The sequence below is a fragment of the Lithobates pipiens genome, unplaced genomic scaffold (genome assembly GCF_037356315.1).
Source record: "Lithobates pipiens isolate NorthernLeopardFrog02 unplaced genomic scaffold, aLitPip1_a1.2 Scaffold_8, whole genome shotgun sequence".
Taxonomy (NCBI): Eukaryota; Metazoa; Chordata; class Amphibia; order Anura; family Ranidae; genus Lithobates; species Lithobates pipiens.
Genome location: NW_027507903.1, coordinates 364,135,057 through 364,152,713, shown reverse-complemented (window position 1 = coordinate 364,152,713; position 17,657 = coordinate 364,135,057).

Here is a 17,657-nt window from a genome sequence, read left to right as displayed (position 1 = left end):
ATGGGGGGGGAAAAAGATATTCACTACTAATTTTTAGATTGTTGGATTTGTTGCATTCGACCTGGGAAAAGAATTTTTATTTTTAAATACGCAGATAACAGATTAAAAATGTTAAAAGTTGGTTAAAAAACAATTAAGGTCCAGGTCAATGTTCATTCCTGCAGGCTGCAAAGTTTCTAGATTAAAAATCCACTTGGTTTCATTCTGTGAAATTTTGATGGTCATATCTTCTCCCCTCCAATGTCCTTTGATTTTATCAATGGCGTAGAAGGTCATTTGTTTAGGGTCTTGGTTATGAAAGTCCCTAAAGTGCCTTGAGACACTATGCTTGTCATAACCTTTTCTGATGTTTTTAATATGTTCCCCTATTCTTATATGAAGTTCTCGTGTGGTTCTTCCCACATATTGTTTGTGGCAGGGGCACTCTATGACATAAGTCACATGTGTACTACTGCAGGAGATCAATTCTTTTATAGGAAATTCTCTGCCATTAGTGGTTGAAGAGAATTTGGTGGTTTTCCTCTGAGTTTTCTTACTTCTACGGCAAGGGAGACATTGTCCACATTTAAAGAAGCCCTTTAGGTGTTTGTTAATCTTTATATCACGTGGGGGGTCGATTGAGTTCTTAACCAATTTGTTTCTCAAATTGGGGGCTTTCTTGTAAATGAAAGTAGGGTTATTGGGTAATATTTGTTTCAGCACTTCATCTGTTTTAAGTATGGGCCAATATTTCTTTATGATGTTTTCTATTTGTTTATGTTGTCTGTTGAAGCCAGTGAAGAAGGCAGTCTCTACATTTTTCTTGTTCCTAAGTGCCGCTTTGTTTTCTATCAATTGTTTTCTCTCTGTTTTCATTATGGCTTCTTTAAGGGTCCGTAAATAGGATTCTTTATATCCCTTATGAATAAACCTTCTAATAATGACTTCTGCTTGTACATCGAAGTCCTCTCTCTTAGTACAATTCCTGTAGACTCTCACCAGTTGCCCCTTGGGTATGTTGCCTAACCATTTAGGGTGGTGGCAGCTTGAGGTAGGTATGTAGCCATTTCGATCCGTGGCTTTAAAGAAGGTTTTTGTACCCAGGGTGTCCTCCATTTTGAAAATTTGTAGGTCTAAGTAATCTATATTGTGATCGTCCCATTTTCCTGTGAAGGTGATATCATAAATGTTGTGGTTTATTTCGTCTAGGAAGACTTGTAGTTCCTCTTGAGATCCTCCCCAGATGATCAAAATATCATCTATATATCGTCTATACATTTTCAGGTTCTTTCTAGGTGTGCCATAAATTTGCTCTTCTTCCCAATGGTCCAGGAAGAGGTTTGCTACGCTGGGTGCGTATTTTGCCCCCATAGCAACTCCCTTTGTTTGGGCATAATATTTCCCCTTGTACCAGAAATAGTTGTGGCTCATTGCCAAGTCCAGTCCTTCTAGTATAAAGTTTATTTGTTCCTGTTTCAGATCGGACTTGTGGTGGAGGGCCCATTCTACTGCATTGAGACCGTCCTTCTGCCTAATATTTGTGTACAAGGAGTTGACATCTATTGTGACTAATAGGTCCTTATCATTCACTTTGATGTTCTGTAATTCCTTCAGTAGTTGCCTACTATCTTTTAGATAGGATTTCCCTTCAGTTACTAATGGTTGCAGAAACCCATCGATGTAAGCACCTAATCTTGAAAACAGGGAGTCTATTCCACTTACTATGGGTCTCCCTGGAGGTTGGGTTTGGTTTTTATGAATTTTCGGAACGTAGTAGATCACTGGTGTTTTTGGTGCGTTGGGTGTTAGGTACCTTGCTTCTTTTTTATTGAGTATCCCTTTTTGTAGGCCCTTCTTAACATAATTATTAAGTTTTTTATTGTATTCTTCTTTTGGGTTTTTCTTTAGTTGTTTGTAGGTATCTGGAATATTGAGGAGGTTGGCCATCTCCTGTTCATAATCTGTCTTCTTTAGTATAACTAGGCCGCCGCCCTTGTCAGCTGGCCTAATGACTACATCTTTTTTCTTCTCCAATTGCTTAATAGTCTTCCAGATACCCTTCTTTTTGGTTGGTCTTATTGTCAAATCCCTAATGTCTTTTTCAACCATTTTCTTAAAAACTTTGATTCCTTCATTTTGCTGCTGGTTTGGGTTAAAGATGGAATTATTCCTCAACTGGGAGTGTTTATAGTAGGATTCATCCTTCTTCCTCTCTGTGTCTTTAATGTTGGCGTAGTATTTTTTAATATTTAGTTTCCTGACGAATTTCTGTAAATCGATAAAGGTTTCAAATTTATCCAGATCCTTGTCTGGGGCAAATTTTAGACCTAGGTCCAGTATTTTTAGTTCTTCCTCATCGAAGGTTAACCCACTGAGGTTGTAAATGCCCTCTCCTAATATTCTCGTCTTCTTTTTCTTGACACCTCCTCTCTTTCCCCTCTTGCGTTTTCTTCTGCCCATCTTGGAGGCCTGTATTCCCTCCTCTGATCCTCTCGATAGATCTGGTTTTCCGTATATTCTCCTCTCACATTCACTGAGTTTTCTTCTGCCCATCTTGGGGGCCTGTATTCTCTCCTCTGATTTTCTCGGTAGGGTTGGTTTTCTGTATATTCTCCTCTCCTGTTCGCTGGGCCTGTCCACCTCGGGTTCCAGCCTACATTTCTTCTGGGTTGCCCCTGGTATTGGTTTCTTGTTGGATATCGAAACGGTCTCCATCCTCCCCTTGGTCCATAAGGGGGGTTCCCTGGTGGCCTGTGTCCTTGTCCTCTGTGAAAAAAATCACTTTGATATCTAACATGGGATGGAGTGGTTTGGGGGTATCTTCTGAGGGGGGAGTACCTATTCTGGTGTCTTGGGATATTGTGTAGATCAGGGCCCGGTTGTTGGGTTCTTCTGGGGGTATCCCATTCTCTTCTATTTTCATTTCTGTTGTTACTTAACTCGGGTCTTCTATGATTGGGTGTGTGAGGTTCTCCTCCTCTTTCCAACCTATTTGGTATTGGAGTGGGTGGTTGCCATGTGTCTTCTATTCCATTTGTTTGGTCCTCATCTGAATCATCGCCCATGGATATGTTGTTGTCTTCCTCCATATATGTAGTATCCATTTGCCACTTATAAATTTGTTGATTCTTATAATCCAGGACATCCCTTCGGAACTTTTTCTGTTTTTTCTGCTGGATCTCTTTATCATATTTTTAATCATTTCCTGTAAACTATTTTCTTTCTCTTTATATTCATTAGTGTCCCTATGGGGTAGTAGTTGATCCTTAATCTGTGAGATATCTGCCTCGATATTTTTGAGTTTGACTTGCCTCCTTGCTACAATTTTTTGTAGTAATAGAGTTTCACTTTCATTGAAGAATTTATACCAGTCCTCCATCAAATTCTTGTCATTTAGGGCGTCATTGGGGGAGACATCCCATCTTAGTCTTCTTGGGGTGATTTTTTCAGAGATATACATCTCTAAAATGGCTATGTCCCACCATACTCTTAGTTGTTTCTCTAGATGATGTTTGAGTTGTTTAAAAAGGCTATCCAGATCCTGTTTGTTTACCACATGTTCTTGGTTAAAAATTTCCATCAGATTGATGGTTCTATTATCCACGTATTTAAAAAGATCCATTGCTGCAATCCGTTATTAAAAGTCGAAAGACTTAGAATAAGATTAAAGAAGAGGGGGGTTTTTTTGGGTTGCGCTATGGATCTCCTACTATAAAGTAAATTGGATTATACCAAGTAGGTAAAGTGGAAAAGTAGCAGGGAAAAAAGGGGTAAGAGCAGCCTCTATTTGTTTCCACCTTGACAGGTGGAAAGGTACTAGGAAAAGGGGTGAGGATAAATAGACTTGGCGCTATACCTTCTCCATGCCAATTTATATGTTTAAAACTTTATGAGATATATTTTCCAGAGTACTGGCAATTAAATAAAATTATGAAACCAATGAATGGCAATTGCTTGCCATAACCGCTACGAGTGCAAGTACATATAAATTACATGTGCCACAGGATATATACTGTCATCAATTAGAAAATATTAAAATGCAAGTGAAAAAATATAAGTGGAAAAAATTCAAGTGAAAAGATTGGATAAGGAATGGTGGCTAATTCTTTCCTAATGGTATAGTGACTGTGCTTGGTCTGTGATAAAAAATTATGCTGAATGCAATCAAAATGAACTAACGTGACAACCAACACGCTGTGACAGACATAAAAAGCAGATAATCATGTATTGTGCAAAAACCAATATAAAAACCAATATGAAAAAACAATATTAAAAATATTAGAAAATAATATTAAAAATATTAAAAATTAGAATTAACATTCATAGTGAACCATATATATTTTTTTGGATTGTGAATAGTCTTTATAGTGAGTGGCGTGATCCTCCGTGCATATAGGGAAGGAAGGGGGGTGGTGATATTCAAACAGTGTTTCCCGTGTTCAGTGGTTACTCCAATAATATGCTCTCACCGGAAAAAATACCCCATCCGGGGTGGATCGACCTTCACAATATCAGCTATTGTGTCGCTTCTCTGGCTTGCTTCTGGTGCGATAATGGGGGTCTCTCGTTTTTCGGTGAGTGTAGTAAACCACATGTATTATGTCAAAAGAGAGGCATATCCATAGCGTGATACCGTTTAAAATATATATTTATTAAAGAAAATAGATGAAATCTACTTACAAACGTAGATATTGCAATGGCAGTAATAGTACAGCGTTCAGGCAGGTTTAAAAGTCCCGCTCAGCTTCCTGGTTAGCGCTAGAGGTGTACGTCGTATGGCCACGCCCTACGCGTTTCGTCACTCAGACGTCATCCGGAGCGGCCATCTTCATACACCTTTAGTCTTATATAGGGTGTATTGTCCTCATCGCGCATGTGCGGTGCGTCGCCGCCATTTTTAGTGAGGGAAATGCCCTCGTATTTTATTATGGCGCTGCATAATATGCTATTTGCGCATGTGCGGTCAATCGCCGCCATTTCCTGTGAGGGAATGCCCTCATATGCGATGGACATTACACTACTATTCTTGTAACTGGCGGCTGATTTACCTCGTAAAAGTTTTTTGCCCACATAGTTTGCAATCACAGATAAATAAAAATCTAGACAAAACTATAGACAAAAATAAAGATAAAAATAAATGAGGTAAAACGAAGGTGGTGATGATATTAAACAACAGAAAGAGAATGTGAGAATGATAAGAGGGTAATGTATGTATGTCATTCATATTGAACAAAACGAACGATTGTTACTATTGGATATAGTGTCAGTGTGCTGGGATTAAAAATTGACTTTAGGAGAAGAAGAAGGAGAATCTTTCAGTAATATTATTATATTATGCCAATAAAGGATTGTTTGAATGTAAAATGTGTGCTTAAAAATGGGAGATATGTGATTAAAAGGGAAAAAGGGGAAATTATGAGCAAAAAAACTCTATATTCTTTAACAAAATACGCAGAGAATGGAGAATATGAAAAAATATGTGGTATGCCAAATATATGCATATAGATATATATGTGTGTATACATAAAAGTAAAAATGAAAAAAATGTATATATATATAATAAAAAAGTAAAAATAAAATAAATATAAATATAAATGTAAATATAAATATAAAAATAAATATAAAAATAAAAATAAAAATAAATATAAAAATAAAAATAAAAGTTATCCAACGCTGATAAACAGTTATAAACTATATAGTGTACGTCCGCAAGGGTGTAATCTGAGGTGTATGTTGCTATGCGCAAAATGGGGGGAAGACCTACGGGGATGTAAAAATGTAATATGTAAAATGTGAAAGTATAAAATTGGTATAAAGATAAAAATAAATATAAAATATAAAATAAAAATAGACTCAAATTGGAGACGCCCTGACTGGGAAGTGTTGAGCTTCATGTCCTTGTTTTAATTGTAATTTTGAATGAATAACATTCGGCCCAATTATATAAGGAAAGAGGGGGGAAGAATAAAAGACTATTTAGAAGGTGTCCTCCAACTACACTGGATGGGGGGGGAAAAAGATATTCACTACTAATTTTTAGATTGTTGGATTTGTTGCATTCGACCTGGGAAAAGATTTTTTATTTTTAAATACGCAGATAACAGATTAAAAATGTTAAAAGTTGGTTAAAAAACAATTAAGGTCCAGGTCAATGTTCATTCCTGCAGGCTGCAAAGTTTCTAGATTAAAAATCCACTTGGTTTCATTCTGTGAAATTTTGATGGTCATATCTTCTCCCCTCCAATGTCCTTTGATTTTATCAATGGCGTAGAAGGTCATTTGTTTAGGGTCTTGGTTATGAAAGTCCCTAAAGTGCCTTGAGACACTATGCTTGTCATAACCTTTTCTGATGTTTTTAATATGTTCCCCTATTCTTATATGAAGTTCTCGTGTGGTTCTTCCCACATATTGTTTGTGGCAGGGGCACTCTATGACATAAGTCACATGTGTACTACTGCAGGAGATCAATTCTTTTATAGGAAATTCTCTGCCATTAGTGGTTGAAGAGAATTTGGTGGTTTTCCTCTGAGTTTTCTTACTTCTACGGCAAGGGAGACATTGTCCACATTTAAAGAAGCCCTTTAGGTGTTTGTTAATCTTTATATCACGTGGGGGGTCGATTGAGTTCTTAACCAATTTGTTTCTCAAATTGGGGGCTTTCTTGTAAATGAAAGTAGGGTTATTGGGTAATATTTGTTTCAGCACTTCATCTGTTTTAAGTATGGGCCAATATTTCTTTATGATGTTTTCTATTTGTTTATGTTGTCTGTTGAAGCCAGTGAAGAAGGCAGTCTCTACATTTTTCTTGTTCCTAAGTGCCGCTTTGTTTTCTATCAATTGTTTTCTCTCTGTTTTCATTATGGCTTCTTTAAGGGTCCGTAAATAGGATTCTTTATATCCCTTATGAATAAACCTTCTAATAATGACTTCTGCTTGTACATCGAAGTCCTCTCTCTTAGTACAATTCCTGTAGACTCTCACCAGTTGCCCCTTGGGTATGTTGCCTAACCATTTAGGGTGGTGGCAGCTTGAGGTAGGTATGTAGCCATTTCGATCCGTGGCTTTAAAGAAGGTTTTTGTACCCAGGGTGTCCTCCATTTTGAAAATTTGTAGGTCTAAGTAATCTATATTGTGATCGTCCCATTTTCCTGTGAAGGTGATATCATAAATGTTGTGGTTTATTTCGTCTAGGAAGACTTGTAGTTCCTCTTGAGATCCTCCCCAGATGATCAAAATATCATCTATATATCGTCTATACATTTTCAGGTTCTTTCTAGGTGTGCCATAAATTTGCTCTTCTTCCCAATGGTCCAGGAAGAGGTTTGCTACGCTGGGTGCGTATTTTGCCCCCATAGCAACTCCCTTTGTTTGGGCATAATATTTCCCCTTGTACCAGAAATAGTTGTGGCTCATTGCCAAGTCCAGTCCTTCTAGTATAAAGTTTATTTGTTCCTGTTTCAGATCGGACTTGTGGTGGAGGGCCCATTCTACTGCATTGAGACCGTCCTTCTGCCTAATATTTGTGTACAAGGAGTTGACATCTATTGTGACTAATAGGTCCTTATCATTCACTTTGATGTTCTGTAATTCCTTCAGTAGTTGCCTACTATCTTTTAGATAGGATTTCCCTTCAGTTACTAATGGTTGCAGAAACCCATCGATGTAAGCACCTAATCTTGAAAACAGGGAGTCTATTCCACTTACTATGGGTCTCCCTGGAGGTTGGGTTTGGTTTTTATGAATTTTCGGAACGTAGTAGATCACTGGTGTTTTTGGTGCGTTGGGTGTTAGGTACCTTGCTTCTTTTTTATTGAGTATCCCTTTTTGTAGGCCCTTCTTAACATAATTATTAAGTTTTTTATTGTATTCTTCTTTTGGGTTTTTCTTTAGTTGTTTGTAGGTATCTGGAATATTGAGGAGGTTGGCCATCTCCTGTTCATAATCTGTCTTCTTTAGTATAACTAGGCCGCCGCCCTTGTCAGCTGGCCTAATGACTACATCTTTTTTCTTCTCCAATTGCTTAATAGTCTTCCAGATACCCTTCTTTTTGGTTGGTCTTATTGTCAAATCCCTAATGTCTTTTTCAACCATTTTCTTAAAAACTTTGATTCCTTCATTTTGCTGCTGGTTTGGGTTAAAGATGGAATTATTCCTCAACTGGGAGTGTTTATAGTAGGATTCATCCTTCTTCCTCTCTGTGTCTTTAATGTTGGCGTAGTATTTTTTAATATTTAGTTTCCTGACGAATTTCTGTAAATCGATAAAGGTTTCAAATTTATCCAGATCCTTGTCTGGGGCAAATTTTAGACCTAGGTCCAGTATTTTTAGTTCTTCCTCATCGAAGGTTAACCCACTGAGGTTGTAAATGCCCTCTCCTAATATTCTCGTCTTCTTTTTCTTGACACCTCCTCTCTTTCCCCTCTTGCGTTTTCTTCTGCCCATCTTGGAGGCCTGTATTCCCTCCTCTGATCCTCTCGATAGATCTGGTTTTCCGTATATTCTCCTCTCACATTCACTGAGTTTTCTTCTGCCCATCTTGGGGGCCTGTATTCTCTCCTCTGATTTTCTCGGTAGGGTTGGTTTTCCGTATATTCTCCTCTCCTGTTCGCTGGGCCTGTCCACCTCGGGTTCCAGCCTACATTTCTTCTGGGTTGCCCCTGGTATTGGTTTCTTGTTGGATATCGAAACGGTCTCCATCCTCCCCTTGGTCCATAAGGGGGGTTCCCTGGTGGCCTGTGTCCTTGTCCTCTGTGAAAAAAATCACTTTGATATCTAACATGGGATGGAGTGGTTTGGGGGTATCTTCTGAGGGGGGAGTACCTATTCTGGTGTCTTGGGATATTGTGTAGATCAGGGCCCGGTTGTTGGGTTCTTCTGGGGGTATCCCATTCTCTTCTATTTTCATTTCTGTTGTTACTTAACTCGGGTCTTCTATGATTGGGTGTGTGAGGTTCTCCTCCTCTTTCCAACCTATTTGGTATTGGAGTGGGTGGTTGCCATGTGTCTTCTATTCCATTTGTTTGGTCCTCATCTGAATCATCGCCCATGGATATGTTGTTGTCTTCCTCCATATATGTAGTATCCATTTGCCACTTATAAATTTGTTGATTCTTATAATCCAGGACATCCCTTCGGAACTTTTTCTGTTTTTTCTGCTGGATCTCTTTATCATATTTTTTAATCATTTCCTGTAAACTATTTTCTTTCTCTTTATATTCATTAGTGTCCCTATGGGGTAGTAGTTGATCCTTAATCTGTGAGATATCTGCCTCGATATTTTTGAGTTTAACTTGCCTCCTTGCTACAATTTTTTGTAGTAATAGAGTTTCACTTTCATTGAAGAATTTATACCAGTCCTCCATCAAATTCTTGTCATTTAGGGCGTCATTGGGGGAGACATCCCATCTTAGTCTTCTTGGGGTGATTTTTTCAGAGATATACATCTCTAAAATGGCTATGTCCCACCATACTCTTAGTTGTTTCTCTAGATGATGTTTGAGTTGTTTAAAAAGGCTATCCAGATCCTGTTTGTTTACCACATGTTCTTGGTTAAAAATTTCCATCAGATTGATGGTTCTATTATCCACGTATTTAAAAAGATCCATCTTTAACCCAAACCAGCAGCAAAATGAAGGAATCAAAGTTTTTAAGAAAATGGTTGAAAAAGACATTAGGGATTTGACAATAAGACCAACCAAAAAGAAGGGTATCTGGAAGACTATTAAGCAATTGGAGAAGAAAAAAGATGTAGTCATTAGGCCAGCTGACAAGGGCGGCGGCCTAGTTATACTAAAGAAGACAGATTATGAACAGGAGTTGGCCAACCTCCTCAATATTCCAGATACCTACAAACAACTAAAGAAAAACCCAAAAGAAGAATACAATAAAAAACTTAATAATTATGTTAAGAAGGGCCTACAAAAAGGGATACTCAATAAAAAAGAAGCAAGGTACCTAACACCCAACGCACCAAAAACACCAGTGATCTACTACGTTCCGAAAATTCATAAAAACCAAACCCAACCTCCAGGGAGACCCATAGTAAGTGGAATAGACTCCCTGTTTTCAAGATTAGGTGCTTACATCGATGGGTTTCTGCAACCATTAGTAACTGAAGGGAAATCCTATCTAAAAGATAGTAGGCAACTACTGAAGGAATTACAGAACATCAAAGTGAATGATAAGGACCTATTAGTCACAATAGATGTCAACTCCTTGTACACAAATATTAGGCAGAAGGACGGTCTCAATGCAGTAGAATGGGCCCTCCACCACAAGTCCGATCTGAAACAGGAACAAATAAACTTTATACTAGAAGGACTGGACTTGGCAATGAGCCACAACTATTTCTGGTACAAGGGGAAATATTATGCCCAAACAAAGGGAGTTGCTATGGGGGCAAAATACGCACCCAGCGTAGCAAACCTCTTCCTGGACCATTGGGAAGAAGAGCAAATTTATGGCACACCTAGAAAGAACCTGAAAATGTATAGACGATATATAGATGATATTTTGATCATCTGGGGAGGATCTCAAGAGGAACTACAAGTCTTCCTAGACGAAATAAACCACAACATTTATGATATCACCTTCACAGGAAAATGGGACGATCACAATATAGATTACTTAGACCTACAAATTTTCAAAATGGAGGACACCCTGGGTACAAAAACCTTCTTTAAAGCCACGGATCGAAATGGCTACATACCTACCTCAAGCTGCCACCACCCTAAATGGTTAGGCAACATACCCAAGGGGCAACTGGTGAGAGTCTACAGGAATTGTACTAAGAGAGAGGACTTCGATGTACAAGCAGAAGTCATTATTAGAAGGTTTATTCATAAGGGATATAAAGAATCCTATTTACGGACCCTTAAAGAAGCCATAATGAAAACAGAGAGAAAACAATTGATAGAAAACAAAGCGGCACTTAGGAACAAGAAAAATGTAGAGACTGCCTTCTTCACTGGCTTCAACAGACAACATAAACAAATAGAAAACATCATAAAGAAATATTGGCCCATACTTAAAACAGATGAAGTGCTGAAACAAATATTACCCAATAACCCTACTTTCATTTACAAGAAAGCCCCCAATTTGAGAAACAAATTGGTTAAGAACTCAATCGACCCCCCACGTGATATAAAGATTAACAAACACCTAAAGGGCTTCTTTAAATGTGGACAATGTCTCCCTTGCCGTAGAAGTAAGAAAACTCAGAGGAAAACCACCAAATTCTCTTCAACCACTAATGGCAGAGAATTTCCTATAAAAGAATTGATCTCCTGCAGTAGTACACATGTGACTTATGTCATAGAGTGCCCCTGCCACAAACAATATGTGGGAAGAACCACACGAGAACTTCATATAAGAATAGGGGAACATATTAAAAACATCAGAAAGGGTTATGACAAGCATAGTGTCTCAAGGCACTTTAGGGACTTTCATAACCAAGACCCTAAACAAATGACCTTCTACGCCATTGATAAAATCAAAGGACATTGGAGGGGAGAAGATATGACCATCAAAATTTCACAGAATGAAACCAAGTGGATTTTTAATCTAGAAACTTTGCAGCCTGCAGGAATGAACATTGACCTGGACCTTAATTGTTTTTTAACCAACTTTTAACATTTTTAATCTGTTATCTGCGTATTTAAAAATAAAAATTCTTTTCCCAGGTCGAATGCAACAAATCCAACAATCTAAAAATTAGTAGTGAATATCTTTTTCCCCCCCCATCCAGTGTAGTTGGAGGACACCTTCTAAATAGTCTTTTATTCTTCCCCCCTCTTTCCTTATATAATTGGGCCGAATGTTATTCATTCAAAATTACAATTAAAACAAGGACATGAAGCTCAACACTTCCCAGTCAGGGCGTCTCCAATTTGAGTCTATTTTTATTTTATATTTTATATTTATTTTTATCTTTATACCAATTTTATACTTTCACATTTTACATATTACATTTTTACATCCCCGTAGGTCTTCCCCCCATTTTGCGCATAGCAACATACACCTCAGATTACACCCTTGCGGACGTACACTATATAGTTTATAACTGTTTATCAGCGTTGGATAACTTTTATTTTTATTTTTATATTTATTTTTATTTTTATTTTTATATTTATTTTTATATTTATATTTACATTTATATTTATATTTATTTTATTTTTACTTTTTTATTATATATATATACATTTTTTTCATTTTTACTTTTATGTATACACACATATATATCTATATGCATATATTTGGCATACCACATATTTTTTCATATTCTCCATTCTCTGCGTATTTTGTTAAAGAATATAGAGTTTCTTTGCTCATAATTTCCCCTTTTTCCCTTTTAATCACATATCTCCCATTTTTAAGCACACATTTTACATTCAAACAATCCTTTATTGGCATAATATAATAATATTACTGAAAGATTCTCCTTCTTCTTCTCCTAAAGTCAATTTTTAATCCCAGCACACTGACACTATATCCAATAGTAACAATCGTTCGTTTTGTTCAATATGAATGACATACATACATTACCCTCTTATCATTCTCACATTCTCTTTCTGTTGTTTAATATCATCACCACCTTCGTTTTACCTCATTTATTTTTATCTTTATTTTTGTCTATAGTTTTGTCTAGATTTTTATTTATCTGTGATTGCAAACTATGTGGGCAAAAAACTTTTACGAGGTAAATCAGCCGCCAGTTACAAGAATAGTAGTGTAATGTCCATCGCATATGAGGGCATTCCCTCACAGGAAATGGCGGCGATTGACCGCACATGCGCAAATAGCATATTATGCAGCGCCATAATAAAATACGAGGGCATTTCCCTCACTAAAAATGGCGGCGACGCACCGCACATGCGCGATGAGGACAATACACCCTATATAAGACTAAAGGTGTATGAAGATGGCCGCTCCGGATGACGTCTGAGTGACGAAACGCGTAGGGCGTGGCCATACGACGTACACCTCTAGCGCTAACCAGGAAGCTGAGCGGGACTTTTAAACCTGCCTGAACGCTGTACTATTACTGCCATTGCAATATCTACGTTTGTAAGTAGATTTCATCTATTTTCTTTAATAAATATATATTTTAAACGGTATCACGCTATGGATATGCCTCTCTTTTGACATAATACATGTGGTTTACTACACTCACCGAAAAACGAGAGACCCCCATTATCGCACCAGAAGCAAGCCAGAGAAGCGACACAATAGCTGATATTGTGAAGGTCGATCCACCCCGGATGGGGTATTTTTTCCGGTGAGAGCATATTATTGGAGTAACCACTGAACACGGGAAACACTGTTTGAATATCACCACCCCCCTTCCTTCCCTATATGCACGGAGGATCACGCCACTCACTATAAAGACTATTCACAATCCAAAAAAATATATATGGTTCACTATGAATGTTAATTCTAATTTTTAATATTTTTAATATTATTTTCTAATATTTTTAATATTGTTTTTTCATATTGGTTTTTATATTGGTTTTTGCACAATACATGATTATCTGCTTTTTATGTCTGTCACAGCGTGTTGGTTGTCACGTTAGTTCATTTTGATTGCATTCAGCATAATTTTTTATCACAGACCAAGCACAGTCACTATACCATTAGGAAAGAATTAGCCACCATTCCTTATCCAATCTTTTCACTTGAATTTTTTCCACTTATATTTTTTCACTTGCATTTTAATATTTTCTAATTGATGACAGTATATATCCTGTGGCACATGTAATTTATATGTACTTGCACTCGTAGCGGTTATGGCAAGCAATTGCCATTCATTGGTTTCATAATTTTATTTAATTGCCAGTACTCTGGAAAATATATCTCATAATGTTTTAAACATATAAATTGGCATGGAGAAGGTATAGCGCCAAGTCTATTTATCCTCACCCCTTTTCCTAGTACCTTTCCACCTGTCAAGGTGGAAACAAATAGAGGCTGCTCTTACCCCTTTTTTCCCTGCTACTTTTCCACTTTACCTACTTGGTATAATCCAATTTACTTTATAGTAGGAGATCCATAGCGCAACCCAAAAAAACCCCCCTCTTCTTTAATCAACATAACAGGACAGTCACTCAGCATCAGCATAGGCAGTCTTGAAGGGATGTGATATTTCAAAACAAATTATTCTGTTACATCAGCTTCAGGTGCTTGGTAGCTGTGGGTGATCCAAGACTGATTCATCTTGATGAAGGTCAGTCGATCAACTGATTCGGTGGACAGGCGCACCCTGTGATTGGTAACAAAGCCACCAGCAGCACTGAAGGTGCGTTCCGAAAGAACGCTGGATGCAGGACAGGCCAGTAGCTCAATTGCATACTGTGCAAGCTCTGGCCAGTGATCCATCCTCAAGACCCAGTAAGCCAGAGGATTTTCGGTGGGAAAGGTGTCCAAGTCTGACCTTGCCCCTAGGTATTCCTGCACCAGATAAATCAGATGCTGGCGATGGGTGCTGGAACCGATCATACCTTGGGGCTGCGGACTAAAAAATTGTCTGAAAGCATCAGTCAGACGGCCACCTTCTCCACCGCTCCTTCTGACCGATGCCTCAGCAACACGTTGTCCAGGACCAGGAGTTTGTAACCTCCCAGTCTCTGGGAACGCGTTGCACAGACCTTTCTGCAAGGCCTCCCGGAGATGTCTCATCCTCTGCTCCTTCTGCGATGGCAAGATAAGGTCGGCAACCTTACCCTTGTACCGTGGATCAAGGAGAGTGGCCAGCCAGTAATGGTCCCTCTCCTTGATCCGAAGAATACGAGGATCCTTCCGCAGGCTTTGCAGGATCAGGGAGGCCATGCAGCGTAGGTTAGCTGAGGCATTCAGTCCGGAGTCCTCTGGGTCACTAAGGACAACATGATCCGCAGCTACCTCCTCCCAGCCACGTACAAGTCCGCGTGTTTCTTGGGACTGTAAATCATCCCTACAAGACTGCTGCTGCTGCTGATGCTGAGTGCCAGCCTCCACCTCCATGCTGACACAATCATCCTCCTCCTCCTCTTCCTCCTCCTCTTCCTGTGTGATGGGTGGCACAGCAGGAACACTGTCTGGATAAAGGGGGCCTTGAGAGGCAAGGAAGTCCTCCTCTTCCTGCCTCTGTTCTGCCTCAAGTGCCCTGTCCATTATGCCACGCAGCGTATGCTCCAAGAGGTGGACAAGAGGTACAGTGTCACTGATGCATGCACTGTCACTGCTCAGCATCCTTGTGGCCTCCTCAAACGGTGACAGGACAGTGCATGCATCCCTGATCATGCCCCACTGGCGTGGTGAGAAAAAACCGAGCTCCCCTGACCCTGTCCTGGTGCCGTAGTCGCACAGGTACTCATTGATGGCCCTCTGCTGCGTGTGCAGCCGCTGCAGCATGGCCAACGTTGAGTTCCACCTGGTGGGCATGTCACATATAAGGCGGTTCTTGGGCAGGTTCAACTCCTTTTGGAGCTCAGCCAGCCGAGCACAGGCATTAAATGATCGGCGGAAATGCACACAGACTTTCCTGGCCTGCTTCAGGACATCCTGTAAGCCGGGGTACCTGCCCAAGAACCGCTGCACCACCAGGTTAAGGACGTGAGCTACACAGGGCACATGGGTCAGTTGTCCCTGTTGGAGGGCGGAGAGGAGGTTGGTGCGATTATCACAAACCACCATTCCTGGCTTAAGCTGGCGTGGCGTCAACCACCTCTCGGCCTGCCCCTGCAGAGCTGACAAAACATCCGCCCCAGTGTGGCTCCTGTCCCCCAAACAAACCAGCGCAAGCATGGCATGGCATCGTTTTGCCTGCGTACTTGCGTAGCCCCTGGAACGCCTACGAAGCACCGCTGGTTCTGAGGACAGAGCACTGGAAGAGGCCATGGAGGAAGAAGAAGAGGAGGGGGTGGAGGAGAGAGGTGTGTCACAACCAATAGTAGCATTTTGGAGGCGTGGTGGCGGAACAACCTCCAACACTACTGCACCTTGTCCTGCATCCTTCCCAGCTGCCAGAAGACTGACCCAATGGGCCGTGAAAGACAGGTAACGTCCCTGTCCATGCCTGCTGGACCATGAGTCAGCGGTAATATGCACCTTACCGCTGTCCAGCGAGGCAAGGACATTGCCTTCCACATGCCGGTAGAGAGCCGGAATCGCCTTCCGTGAGAAAAAGTGGCGTTTGGGGACCTGCCACTGAGGAACCGCATATTGTACAAACTCACGGAAGGGGGCCGAGTCTACCAACTGAAAAGGCAGCAGTTGAAGTGCTAGCAATTTAGCCAAGCTAGCATTCAACCGCTGGGCATGTGGATGGCTGGGAGTGAACTTCTTTCGCCGGTCCAGCAGCTGGGGCAGGGACATTTGCCTGCTATAATCGGACGTGGGTGTACCGCTAGCAGAGTTCCCGTAAGCACTTGGCTGTGACACACCTAATTCTACACCTTCATTCCTCTCAGAGCAGGTTTCAGAGAGGACTGAAGGTCTAGTGGGGTTGGAGATGCCAGCTGATGAGGAGCAAGGAGAGGTCCGCTTTGTTCTTTGGTGTGGGTCTTTGAGGTACGCTTGCCAACGAGCTGCATGGCAGGTCAACATATGTCTGGTCAAGCATGTGGTGCCCAAGCGGCTGATGTTTTGGCCACGCGAGATACGCTTGAGACATATGTTGCAAATAGCAGCGGTGCGATCTGATGCACTCGTCTCAAAAAAGGCCCACACCAAAGAACTTTTAGAATAAAGAGGCAGCGCCCTGCACAGGCGGAGCTCTGTGGTGTGATTCAGTCGGTGTGCTGCCCCTAAGCTGGACCCCGGAGGCCATCCTGCCTCATTGGACATGTGCCTCCTCCTCCTCCTCCTCCTCTCTCCTTCCAGGCACCCACGTGGAGTCAGTGCCCTCATCATGCCCTCCCTCTTCATCACTGTAGCAAACCTGGCAGTATGCTGCAGCTTGTGGAACATGACTGCCAGATTGCTGTCCTTCTTGAGCATCCCCTCTCTCTGCGCTCACGCTACTGCCTTCCTCTAGCTGAGTGTCATCATCAGAGCCCACAAAACACTGGGCATCCTCCTGGAGCATGTACCCAACACTGTGCTCAAAGAGTTCAGGAGACTCCTCAGGAGGACGTGGTGGGTCTAGGGAAGGAGTCACTGATGATGACATTGAGAGGAGGGAAGACGATGCGTTGGCAGCTGGTTTGCTAGTACCCTGAGACTGGGTGAGAGAGGATGAGGAGGATGAAGAGGGCTTGGTCATCCACTCTACCAAGTCGTTGGCATGTTGCGGTTCAACATGTCCAGCTGCCGAAAAGAAGGACAAGTGTGTCCCATGGCCACGTGCTGATGACAATGCACCGCGTCCACGACCAGCACTGTTGTCTCTAGACACAGAGCCTGCTTGCCCTCTTTTATCGGCTCGCGCCTGTCTGCCTCTCCTTGCTGGCCTTCCAGACATGGTAATGGCCTGAAGGGAGTTGGGTAAAACAGCAGTGTAATGGAGTCACACAACACCCACTAAGCCCTGCAAATGGCTCTATTAGAGAACAGCAATAAACGGTAGATACAGGTGTATATTGTGCTGGAGTCACACAACACCCACTAACTCCTGCAGATGCCTTTATTATAGAACACCAGAGATAAAGGGGTATACTGTAATTGAGTCACACAACACCCACTAAGCCCTGCAGATGGCTCTA